The sequence below is a fragment of the Ahaetulla prasina genome, chromosome 17, assembly GCF_028640845.1.
Source record: "Ahaetulla prasina isolate Xishuangbanna chromosome 17, ASM2864084v1, whole genome shotgun sequence".
NCBI lineage: Eukaryota > Metazoa > Chordata > Lepidosauria > Squamata > Colubridae > Ahaetulla > Ahaetulla prasina.
The window spans coordinates 9,595,497-9,607,557 of NC_080555.1; the positions used below are offsets into that span (position 1 = coordinate 9,595,497).

Consider the following 12,061-nt stretch of genomic DNA (forward strand, 5'->3'; position numbering starts at 1 on the left):
TATATATTCGATTATACATGTAATAACCGCAGCGAGGATAGTATTTGCGCAAACATGAAAAGTAGAGGAAACCCCTTTGGAAGGGGAAGTCATTAAGAAAGTTTTAGACTGTGCAGAAATGAATAGTTTAATGTTGATAATTAAAGGAAGAGAGGACATGGAATATTTTAAGATACGGAGACAATTTTACCATTGGTTAGAGAAGAGATATAGATAAATGTGTTAATAGTAAACAAGAGAATGTTATATTAAATGAATTGTGGGGAGACTATTGTAATGGCGGAATGGAAAATATTAAGAAAGGATGGAGATAGGAGGAGTAATAAGAAGTCAATGAAGAAACACCTAGATGACACACTGAAAAACTGATACATTATGTGTTTGTTTGTGTTTAAAATAAATTTTAAAAAATTATTTTTTAAAAAAATAAACCAACCCCAGAGCTTCAATGGACTCCAGAGGATGGTAGAGGACAGGAAGGCCTGGAGGAACGTTGTCCATGGGGTCACGATGGGTCAGACAGGACTTTGAAACTAACAACAACAAGAAGTGGCAGATTTAAGACTTATTGCTGGAACCTGGCTCAACTCCAGCCATTGCCAGCCAGGGATCTAGGAGTCCCCTTCTTCTTTTGCCCTCCATCGTTGCCAGCATTCGGCTCTTCTCCAGGGAGTCCTTCCTTCTCATTAGGTGGCCAAAGCATTTGAGTTTCCTTTTCAGGATCTGGCCTTCTAAAGAGCAGTCAGGGTTCATCTCCTCTAAGACTGACCGGTTGGATTGCCTTGCAGTCCAAGGGACTTGCAGGAGTCTTCTCCAGCATCAGAGTTCAAAGGCCTCCATTCTTTGGCGCTCAGCCTTCCTTATTAACAGGTGAAAAGAGTTGGAAAGGACCTTATAGGTCATCTAGTCCAACCCCCTGCCCAAGCAGGAGATCCTACATCATTTCTGACAGCAGTCCAGTCTCTTCTTGAAAGCCTCCGGTGATGAAGCTCCCAGAACTTCTGAAGGCAACTTCTAGTTCCATGGATTAATTGTTCTCACTGTCAGAAAATTCCTCCTTATTTCCAGGTTGAATCTCTCCTTGGTCAGTTTCCATCCATTATTCCTTATCTGGCCTTTGGGTGCTTTGGAAAATAGCTTCTTCAGCCCCTCCTCTCTGTGGCAGCCCCTCAAATATTGGAAGACTGCTATCATGTCTCCCCTGGTCCTTCTTTTCGCTAGACTAGCTAGACTAGCTTCATTAGACCTATTTCAGATGACCTATTCCAAATCTCTTCTTAAAAAACTCCAGTGATGGAGCACCCACAACTCTAGTGGCAAGCAGTTCCACTGGTTAATGGAATTTTCTGCCAGGAAATTTCTCCTTATTTCCAGGTTGAATCTCTCCTTGATCAGTTTCCATCCATTGATTCTTGTCTGACCTTCGGGTGTTTTAGAAAATAGCTCTGGATTGATTGTCGTGATGCATAAAACTCAGGCTTTGCGGCTTTCCGCAACAGCCCTCCAGCGCCAGCAGACGCTGCTGCGCCTCTGCCCAAAACCTATCGTGTGCACCCAATGTGCAGGATCCGTTGCAACTGGGAACACCATCGCCTGGACTATACACACTTCTGTTGGCAGGGTGATGTCTCTGCTTTTTAGCATGCTATCTAGGTTTCCATAGCTTTCCTTCCCCAGGAGCAAGCGTCTTTTAATTTCTTGGCTCTGCCACTGCTTCATTCTTTTAAGAGATGCCAGCCTCGCCCTTTGGAGAATGTAGACCTGTTTTGAATTTCCTGGAACAAGCCATGCGGGCGCCAATTGTCCAGGACAGAGAAAAAAAGAAGATCAAACAAACTGGCTTGTCCAGCTATCTGGCTCCTTTAACGATCTGCAGAAATGATCTTGTTTTTATGGCAGGTAATATAATGCACAACCTGAATGGCTGCGTTCACATATTTGTGAAACTCACAACCCCCGGAGCAAAAGGGGAGAGGGAAGAAATAAGGCCCCCCTCTCCCGTAAGAATAGCCCTTTGGCTAATACTTCGGAAGACGCACTCTGAACGTGCCCAGAGAGAATCTTGGCAACTAAAGCAACCCTTTTATTTTATTTTTGTGTATAAAAATAATATTTATTGAATTTCCAAAAGTTAAAATATACATAATACAAACAAAAAGCACAATACACAAAAACAAAACAAAAAAAATACAAAACACACAAACGCATCAAAATTACATTACTCATAACAGCTTTTCCTACATCGGTATCTCTTATCCTATTTAACCTTTATATACAGATTCTACTTCTAAGTATCTCTATAAACCAATATTCTTATTTAAATTATTTTAACCTCTATTCAGAATTCAGTCTCGTGACAAAAATCTCTCTCAAGTTTTATGCTTGCAGGAATTTATGCAGCCAGGAATTTATGCAGCCAGGAATACCATCTATTCCATATTCCACAGCACTCAGTATTTTCCCTCTCTTTCATTTCCATCGATAATCTGTCCATTTCTGCACATTGATATATATTTTTTTTATTATAATTTGATCCAGTGGGATATCCGGATGTTTCCAATTCTGTGCTACCACAATTCTACATGTCGTCAATATGTGTAATATGATATATTGTATATTTCTTTCCATTTTCCCTTCCAGAATGCCCAATAGGAATAGTTCCCGTGTTGTTGTTTTTTCTATTTTCTGCCCTGTGGTTTCATACAGCCAGATTTTTATCTTCCTCCAAAATTTCTTAATCTTATGGCAGGTCCATCACATGTGGTGGAATGTCCCTTGTTTGCGACCACATCTCCAACAATTTGGGGACCTATTTGGAAACATCCTGGCCAGTAGTGGGATTCAAGTAATTTAACAACCGGTTCTCTGCCCTAATGATTTCTTCCAACAACCAGTTTGCCAAACTGTTGAGAAAGTTAACAGCCGGTTCTCCCGAAGTGGTGCGAACTGGCTGAATCCCACCACTGATCCTGGCCAAACTCGCTGGTAGCAAATGCCATCTATAAAACATTTTGTACAGATTTTCTTTATAAGCAGTCTTTTCCCCTCTTCTGGAAGGGAAAAGCAAGACGCATACATACGTCCTTTCATTTATTTTTTAACATGGTTTGCTGCTTCTACATTTTTATTTCACGTTCAGGACTTCTCAGGGTGCCGTCCGCCAAGCAATGTCGGCTGGCGGCCCCCAGGGGAAGATCCTTCTCTGTGGGGGCTCCTACCCTCTGGAACGAACTTCCCCCTGGCTTGCGCCAAGTGCCTGATCTTCGGACTTTCGCCGCGAGCTGAAAACGTATTTATTTACTCGCGCGGGGCTGGCTTAAATTTTAAATTTTTAAATTTTAAATTTCTAGATGAATTTTAAGGGTTTTTAGATTTTAAATGTTTTAAATTTCGGCCAATTATTTAATAAGTTTTTTAATTTTGTTTTAATTGTATATTGCTTGTGTTCTTATCTTTGGCTGTAAACCGCCCTGGGTCCTTCGGGAGAAGGGCGGTATAAAAATCTAATAAATAATAATAATAATAAAAGGTTGTCCTCGACGTACGACCGCAAGGGAGCGCCAGATATCTGTGGTTGAGTGATGCAATGTTCACATTTGTGAAGTGAGCTTTGCCCCATTTTACGACCGGTTTTTTTTTTTTGCCACGGTTGTTAAATGAATCGCTGCAGTGGATAAGTGAATCTGGCTTCCCCATAGACTTTGCTTGTCCGAAGGTTGCAGAAGAGGATCGCGTGACCCCGGGGACATTGCAACCGTCATAAAGATGAGTCAGTTGCCAAGTATCTGAATTTTGATTATGCGACCATGGGAACGTCGCACTGGTCGTAAGTGTGAAAAATGGTCATCAGTCACTATTTTCAGTGCTTTATTTATGACGGTTGGTGTGTCCCGGGGTCACGTGATCCCCTTTTGCGACCTTCTGACAAGCAAAATCAAAGGGATAGTAGCCAGATTCACTTAACGACCGGGTTACTAACTTACCAACTGCAACGTTTCACTTAACAACGGTGGCAAGAAAGGTCGTAAAATGGGGGCAAAAACTCCCTTAACAAATGTCTAGAAATTTTGGGCTCAACTGTAGTTGTGTAAGTCGAAGACTCCCCGTAAACTAATTTCTGCAGGACAGATTTTGGAAAGGGGAGTCAAACTAGAAGTCCTGATTTAGTTCTCAACATTTTCTACTTAGATCCGCAGCAGGGGTGAAATCCAGCAGGTTCTGACAGGTTCTGGTAGCGGAAATTTTGAGCAGTTTGGAGAACCGGCAAATACCACCTCTGGCTGGCCCCAGAGTGGGGAGGGAATGGGGATTTTGCAGTATCCTTCCCCTGTAGTGGGGTGGGAAAGGGGATTTTGCAGTATCCTTCCCCTGGAGTGGGGAGGGAATGGGGATTTTGCAGTATCCTTCCCCTGGAGTGGGGAGGGAATGGGGATTTTGCAGTAGCCTTCCCCTGGAGTGGGGAGGGAATGGGGATTTTGCAGTAGCCTTCCCCTGGAGTGGGAAGGGAATGGGGATTTTGCAGTATCCTTCCCCTGTAGTGGGGTGGGAAAGGGGATCTTGCAGTAGCCTTCCCCTGGAGTGGGGAGGGAATGGGGATTTTGCAGTATCCTTCCCCTGTAGTGGGGTGGGAAAGGGGATCTTGCAGTATCCTTCCCCTGTAGTGGGGTGGGAATGGGGATTTTGCAGTATCCTTCCCCTGGAGTGGGGAGGGAATGGGGATTTTGCAGTAGCCTTCCCCTGGAGTGGGGAGGGAATGGGGATTTTGCATAGCCTCCCCCTGGAGTGGGGTGGGAATGGGGATTTTGCAGTAGCCTTCCCCTGCCACTCCCACCAAGCCACACCTACCAAGCCAAGCTCACAGAACCGGTGGTAAAAAAAAATTGGATTTCACCACTGATCCGCAGGGAACAATTTAAGGACTCTTTAAGAAAAGACTGGCCAGCCACTTGTCTGAAATGGTGTAGGGGTCTCCTGTAACAGTAACAGCAGAGTTGGAAGGGACCTTGGAGGTCATCTAGTCCAACCCCTTGCTCACACAGGAGGGATTCGAACGAGCTACTAGAGATTCAGTCGACAAGCTCAGTGTCTTAGCCACTGAGCCACCTAGTCCTGCTTGGGCTGGGTGGGGGCTGGACTAGAAGACCTCCAAGGTCCCTTCCAGCTCCTATTGCCTGAACCAGATCCCTTCAGGTTGCTTCCCAACGTCCGCCAGAGCGCTTAAGAGCTAAAGAAGTCTTAATTGACAGCCAGAGGCGGGGAAAAGAAGGAGCTGTCCCTTTAAGAGGGAAGCCACGCCCCTTTCCTCGGCGTTTAAAGAGCCTGGAATGCGGGCGGGCGATGCGCTTTAAACGCCGGGCGGGTTCGGCGGGCTGTCCTGGCAGCTCTTCCGAAGGGAAAAGGGGCGGAGCTAGGGGCGGGGCTGGGAGATGGCGCGTCATCGCCAGGGAAGCCCAGAGCGGACTGATGCCTCTCTGGCGCCGCCTAGGGGCGAGCCAAGCCGCTGCTTCTCCCGGGAAAGCAAAACACTGCGCTCGCGGATCCAGCCCGGAAAAGTAGTAGTAATTGGTCCCGACACGCGTTGATTGTCTGGACCCCGTTTTCTGCGGACGTCTGAGCCACGTTCCCGCGTCATGCTGAACCAGGTGAGTGGAGGACCCGGAGGCTGCACGTTCCTGGCTAAGTGGGAATTTTTTTTTATTATTATTATTTTGCATTTGTATTTTTTTTTTCTTCCTACGAGTATCTCTATAGTAAGGACACCCCTGGAATATTTGCATCCAGTTTTTTGCAAAAAAAAAAAAAAAGACGTTGAGACTTTGGAAAAAGTGCAAAGTAGAGCAACTAAGACGATTGGGGGCGGGGGGGGGGGCTGGAGAGAAAAATCTGGGAAGGGCGGTTGCAGGATTTGGGTTTGGATAGAGAAAAGAAGGACTTGGGGGCGGGGGTGACATGATAGTATTCCAGTATTTGAGGGGCTGCCACAAAAAAGTGTGTGTGGGGGTGTCAACTTATTTTCCAAAGCACCAAAAAGACAGGACAAGAAACAACGGATGGAAATTAAGAAGAGAAGCAACCTGGAACTAAGGAAGAAACTTCCTGACGGAGAACAATTAACCAGCGGAACTGCTTGCCACCAGAAGTTGTGGGTGCTCCATCACTGGAGATTGCTAAGAAGAGACTGGGGTAAGAAGAGACTTGTCTGGACTGGTGTGTATATATATATTTCAACAAAGTCTCATTCGTCATCGTGCTTCTAGGAGCATATATATATATATATATATATATATATATGCTCCTAGAAGCACAAAGCTGTAAACACCAGCCTGAAGATGACGAATGAGACTTTGTTGAAACATCGCCAAGACACTTCCAATTTTACTCGGGAGAAAACCCGAATAACCAAAGACCTACATACAAACACCCGCGAAAACCTCAGAAAACAAATACACACACACACACACATATACACACACACACACAAAATATATATACGATCTCTTGCTTGAGCAGCGGGCTGGACTAGAAGACCTCCAAGGTCCCTTCCAGCTCGATTCTAATCTATTTGTTTTTAGTCAGTAACTGAGTTTTTAGAGTGCTGGGGAAACCAGCCCTAACTTGGCTTTGTATCACTTGTTAAGCCGTGGTTTGTTTAACCCCCTTTTTTAAAAAAAAATTTGCACAAATCACAGTTTGCTGTCTTCAGGTATGGTAAACCTTCTCTCTTTTTTTGCAAACCTCCATGGATGGTTTTGTGAATAAGTATGTTGTGCCTGAATGCAGTGTCTGAGCCTCCCTTCTAGAGAAGTGGTGTGTCTTTAATGTTATAGATACAGGTGGGAATGTAGATACAGGTTAGGTGGTCCTCGGTTTACGGCCACAATGCAACCCAACGTTTCTATTGCTAAGCGAGACTGTTGTTCAGTGAGTTTTTGTCGCATTTTACGGCCTTTCTTGCCACCGTTCTTAAGTGAGTCGGTGCAGTTAAGTTAGTGACTTTGGTCGTTAAGTGGCTCCTGGGTTGATTTTGCTTGTCGGAAGGTCACAATAAATCGCGTGGTCCTGAAACACTGCAAATGTCATAAATGTGAGTCAGTTGCATGTGATCATACAGGGATGCGACCGTTACAACCCACGGAGATGCGACCTCTTGCGATCACAGTGATGCGATCATTACGACCGCGGCCGTAAGTGTGAAAAACGGTCATAAGTCACTTTTTTCAGTGCCATTATAACTTTGAACGGTCACTAAATGAACTGCTGTAAGTCGTGGACTACCGGTATGGGAATGTAGACGTACTGATGCCAGTCTTGGTTCACACAAACAACCTACCTGGTTCATAAATATTGCATTCATAGCACATGCCATGCTAAAATGTTCAGATGGCATATTGTGATGCTTCACACAACGCAAATTACTTGGAGCCTGTTTAATCGAGACAAGTTTGTGTTCTCAGCTGGTCTGTATTATCTTATTTAGCAGTAACAGAGTTGGAAGGGACCTTGGAGGTCTTCTAGTCCAACCCTCTGCTCAAGCAGGAGACCCTATATCATTTCAGACTAGTGGCTGTCCAGTTTTTTTCTTAAAAACCTCCAGGGAGCGTCCACCACTTCTAGTGGCAAGCTGTTCCATTGGTTGATTGTGCTCAATGTTAGGAAGTTTCTCCTTAATTCCAGGTTGCTTCTCTCTTTGATTAGTTTTCAACCATTGTTTCTTTTCTTGCCCTCCAGTGCTTTGGAGAACAATTTGACACACACACCCTTTTTTTTTTTTGTGGCAGCCCCTCAAATACTGTCATATCACCCCCTAATTCTTCTTTTCTCTATCCAAACCCAAATCTTGCAACTGTTCTTCCTAGGTTTTAATCTCCAGACCTTTAACCATCTTAGTTGCTCTTCTCTGAACTTTTTCTAAAGTCTCAACATCTTTTTCAACATCCACTTATTTACTAAAGATTATGGTCTGTTTCAGGCCTGGCTTTCGAGAAAGGTTTGCCTGTTGATTAGACAACAGTGCCTCTGGGCACGTGCAGAGTGCCTTTGGTTCATGAATGGGTAATTGTAACCAAGTGCTCCTGGCTTGGATGTGCCTTTTGCACTTAGAAAGGTGTTACAAACCCCCCGATTGTTACCCTGTTTGAAAAAATTGGACAATAAAATCCTTATAATCCTTATAAGCTTCTAGACCTCAGTGACTGTCTGCCTTGCATCATGGAGCTGATGGGTTATTACAGCGTCTAAACTGTTTGTTTACACAGCAGTAAGGAGTTAACTTGAAAAATTTATCTTTATTCAGTTTTACCAACTTTTTTGTTGTGTCTTGTTAATTTATGGTGCTGTTCATTACAGAGTGGAGCCATAACTTAACAGCCATTATACATCCTCAACTTACAACAGTTCATTTAGTGACCATCCGAAGCTACAGCACTGGAAAAAGTGACTTATGGCCGTTTTTTTTCCCCACACTTAATGACCGTTGAGGTGTCCTTGTGGTTATGTGATTTGCATTTGGATGCTTGACAGCTGACTCACCGGGACCACGCCATCCCCTTTTTGCGACCTTCGGACCAGTAAAGTCGATTGGGGGGCGGGGGGGAACCCGATTCACTTATGCAACCGTGTTGCTAATTTAAGACCTGCGTTGATTCACTTAACAAACGTGGCGAGAAAAGTCGTAAAACGGAGCAAGCTCACTTTAACAAATTGCTCAACGACATCTCTTTTGAGCTCAGTGGTGGTCGTAAGTTGAGGACTACCTGTTTGTTTCTGGCCGGATTTTTTTTTTCTTTTTCTAAAAAAAAAAATCTTTTATTTCCAAGTTAGCTTTCGATTTCATTTTAGAGACACTTAAAATGGGTGAATATCCTGTGTGAATACAGACTCTTTAATTCCAACTCATTGTGTAAACTTCCTCCCTACCTGCAGGCTGGGAAACTCCCCCCACCCCCCATGGACCATTTTGGGTAAGTGGTGGGGTTTGAGGTGTTCTGCCTAAAGAATGGATTTCACAAGTGGGGGGGAAGAAATTAGATGATCTTTTGCAGTGGCAGGTGCACACAAAATCCGGGAAAGTAAATTTTGGCAAGCGATTGCATTTTTTTCCTTTGTTCCTGATTGTTGAAGCAAAGGATTTCGCAGCAGGAAACTAGATGGTTAGATAAGATAAAATTCAATATATTCAAGGTCACTCATGCATGATTAAAAAGCTGGGCTTTCATTTTTGCGGGCGATTTGTGTGCGCGTGTGTCATGTCAGGTATATATCTATATACTTAGTTTATTGATTAGCTCTTGGGCCATATCAAAGGGCAGCGTTCCAGACACAACTTACTATAAAATCTGATAAAAAACAACTTCAAACGGAATTGGAGGAAATACAATTGAAAATGAAATTGGAGTAGAATATGATTTAAAATGAAATTGGAATAAAATACAGTTTAAAATGATAGCTTTGATTATTCGCCTATAGGCCGTATCAAAGCACAAAGTGCAAACATAAATAGAGCCAATAAAATCTTATACAAACCATTTAAAATAAGAGTAGGGTAAAATACAATAGTTGTAGGATAAGATACAATTTAATTTAATACATAAATATATAAAATAGAATAAAATGACATAAAATTATATCTATCTATATCTATCTATCTATCTATCTATCTATCTATCTATCTATCTATCTATCTATCTATCTATCTATCTAGTCCTTGACCTACGACCACAAATGAGCCCAAAATTTCTGTTGCTAAGTGAGCCATGGAGTTTTGCTCCATTTTACGACCTTTCTTTCCTCATTTGTTAAGTGAATCACCACAGTTGGTTAAATGAGCAACCCGGTTGTTAAGTGAATCTGGCTCCCCCCCCCCCCTTAATTTTGCTTGGCAGCAGGTCTCAAAAGATGGTCATATGACCCCGGGACACTGCAACCGTCATAAATAGGAACCAGTTGCCAAGCAGATCTGAATTTTGATTACATGGCCATGGGGAGGGCATGCTGTAAACAGGTCGTCATTTTTAAAAAGTCACATTTTCCAGGGCCGTTGTAACTTTGAACGGTCACTAAATGAACTGCTTTAAGTCGTGGGCTACCTGTGAACCGTTGCTAAACTAGGACTGCTTGCATTGTATATGCAGGTGGGCCAAAACATAGTGTGCCTTTGGGAATTAGCTTCCCATTCTCAGCAGTTAATCATCTACGATGGCAAGAACAATTTGGGCATTTCTGCTGCAGGGACAAGATCTGTGGCTGTCCAGATATTTCTGAACTGTTTCCCAAGGAACTGTCAAGTCCTGCCTCAGCTGGGACCCTAGAGAGGAAAGACCCTTGATTCCCATCTGGTTGAAGTGAGAGGTTCTTTTACTAAGGTTTAGCGGTTGCAAACGAAGCAGAGTTAGGATGAAAGTTCCCACGCAACAGTTGACGAATTTTGCCCCTTCATCCCGTCCCTTCTTCCTTGACCAATTCATCGTCCACCAACGAACAGAATACAGAATAGAATAGAATAGAATAGAATAGAATAGAATAGAATAGAATAGAATAGAATAGAATAATGGAGTTGGAAGGGACCTTGGAGGTTTTTTAGTCCAACCCCCTGCTCAAGCAGGAGACCCTATAAATTCTATACAACTTATTCAGGCTCTACTTAAAAACCTCCTTCCGAGGTCGATAGAATGAGGACCCGGATGGCCGACTCTGTAAACCGCTTAGAGAGGGCTGTAAAAGCACCGTGAAGCGGGATATAAGTCTAAGTGCTATTGCTATTTTCCTTCCTTCCTTCCTTCCTTTCCTTCCTTGCCATGGTGGCACAATGATTAGAATATTTCGGGCTAATTCTGCTCACTGCCAGGAGTTTGATCCTGACCGGTTCCAGGTTGACTCAGCCTTCTGTCCTTCCGAGGTGGGTAAAATGAGGACCCAGATTGTTGGGGGGCAAAAGACTGAGTCTATAAACCGCTTATTTATTTATTTATTTATTATTCGTACTTTTATACCGCCCTATCTCCCTAGGGACTCAGGGCGGTTTACAGCCATTTAAAAAACATATATATGTACAAGATAAAAACATTAAATATAAAAAACTTATTACATCGGCCGAATATTAAAATAGAGCTATAAATAATAAAATCCCATTTAAAACCAAATTTAAAATTTAAACATTTAAAATTTAAAATTCTAGTCCAGTCCTGCGCAGATAAATAGATGTGTCTTAAGCTCGCGGCGGAAGGTTCGAAGGTCAGAAAGTTGGCGAAGTCCTGGGGGAAGCTCGTTCCAGAGGGTGGGGGACCCCACAGAAAAGGCCCTTCCCCTGGGAGTCGCCAGTCGGCACTGCCTAGCTGACGGCACCCTGAGGAGTCCCTCTCTGTGAGAGCGCACGGGTCGGTGAGAGGCATTCGGTGGCAGCAGACGGTCCCGTAAGTAGCCCGGCCCTATGCCATGGAGCGCTTTGAAGATCATTACCAAAACCTTGAAGCGCACCCGGAAGGCCACAGGCAGCCAGTGCAGTCTGCTCAGGAGAGGTGTTACGTGGGAGCCACGAGGGGCTCCCTCTATCACCCGTGCAGCCGCATTCTGAACTACCTGGAGTCTCCGGGTGCTTAGAGAGAGCTATAAAGCACTGTGAAGCGGTATATAAATCTAAGTGATATTGCTAGTGCTATTTCCTCTCCTCCCACCCCTCTCCAGTAGTTGATGGCAGATTGCCAGCAAGGCACCAAGCCAAAGATGACCGACTCTCTCACCATTGGTTTCGGAGTTCCTGGAGCCGAGGTCAGGCTCAATTATCTCCCATTGTTCACTGCCTGGAAGATTGCTCAGGACCTGGAAGCGAATCTTGCCCGCCTGCTGTAAACATGATCTGGGCTTTATCAGTCACTGCAAACAAGCAGGGATAAACTTTGCCCTTCAGCCTCTGAAATTTCTCTTGGGACTCTCCTGCCAGGCCAGAGCAGCTCACGAGGAAAGAGGAGAGGAGAGGAGAGGAGAGTAATTAAAATAGAGTAAAATAGAATTAGAGAAGAGTAGAGGGAAGGAAAGAGAAGAAAAGAGAAAAGGGAAGGGAAGAGGA

At 43.9% G+C, this 12,061-nt stretch overlaps 2 protein-coding genes across 3 annotated transcripts in view; both read left to right on the forward strand.

Moving 5' to 3' along the window:
- LOC131186328 (toll-like receptor 2) overlaps positions 1-12,061 on the forward strand; it is a 31,775-nt gene that overhangs the window by 11,721 nt on the left and 7,993 nt on the right. The gene's annotated exons all lie outside the window — the stretch shown is intronic.
- The window catches only part of ITGA10 (integrin subunit alpha 10), a 108,010-nt gene continuing 97,340 nt past the window's right edge, over positions 1,392-12,061 (forward strand). The window contains exon 1 of the mRNA XM_058159769.1: positions 1,392-3,289. The gene's annotated coding sequence lies outside the window, so the exon portion shown is untranslated. The remainder of the gene's footprint in view (positions 3,290-12,061) is intronic.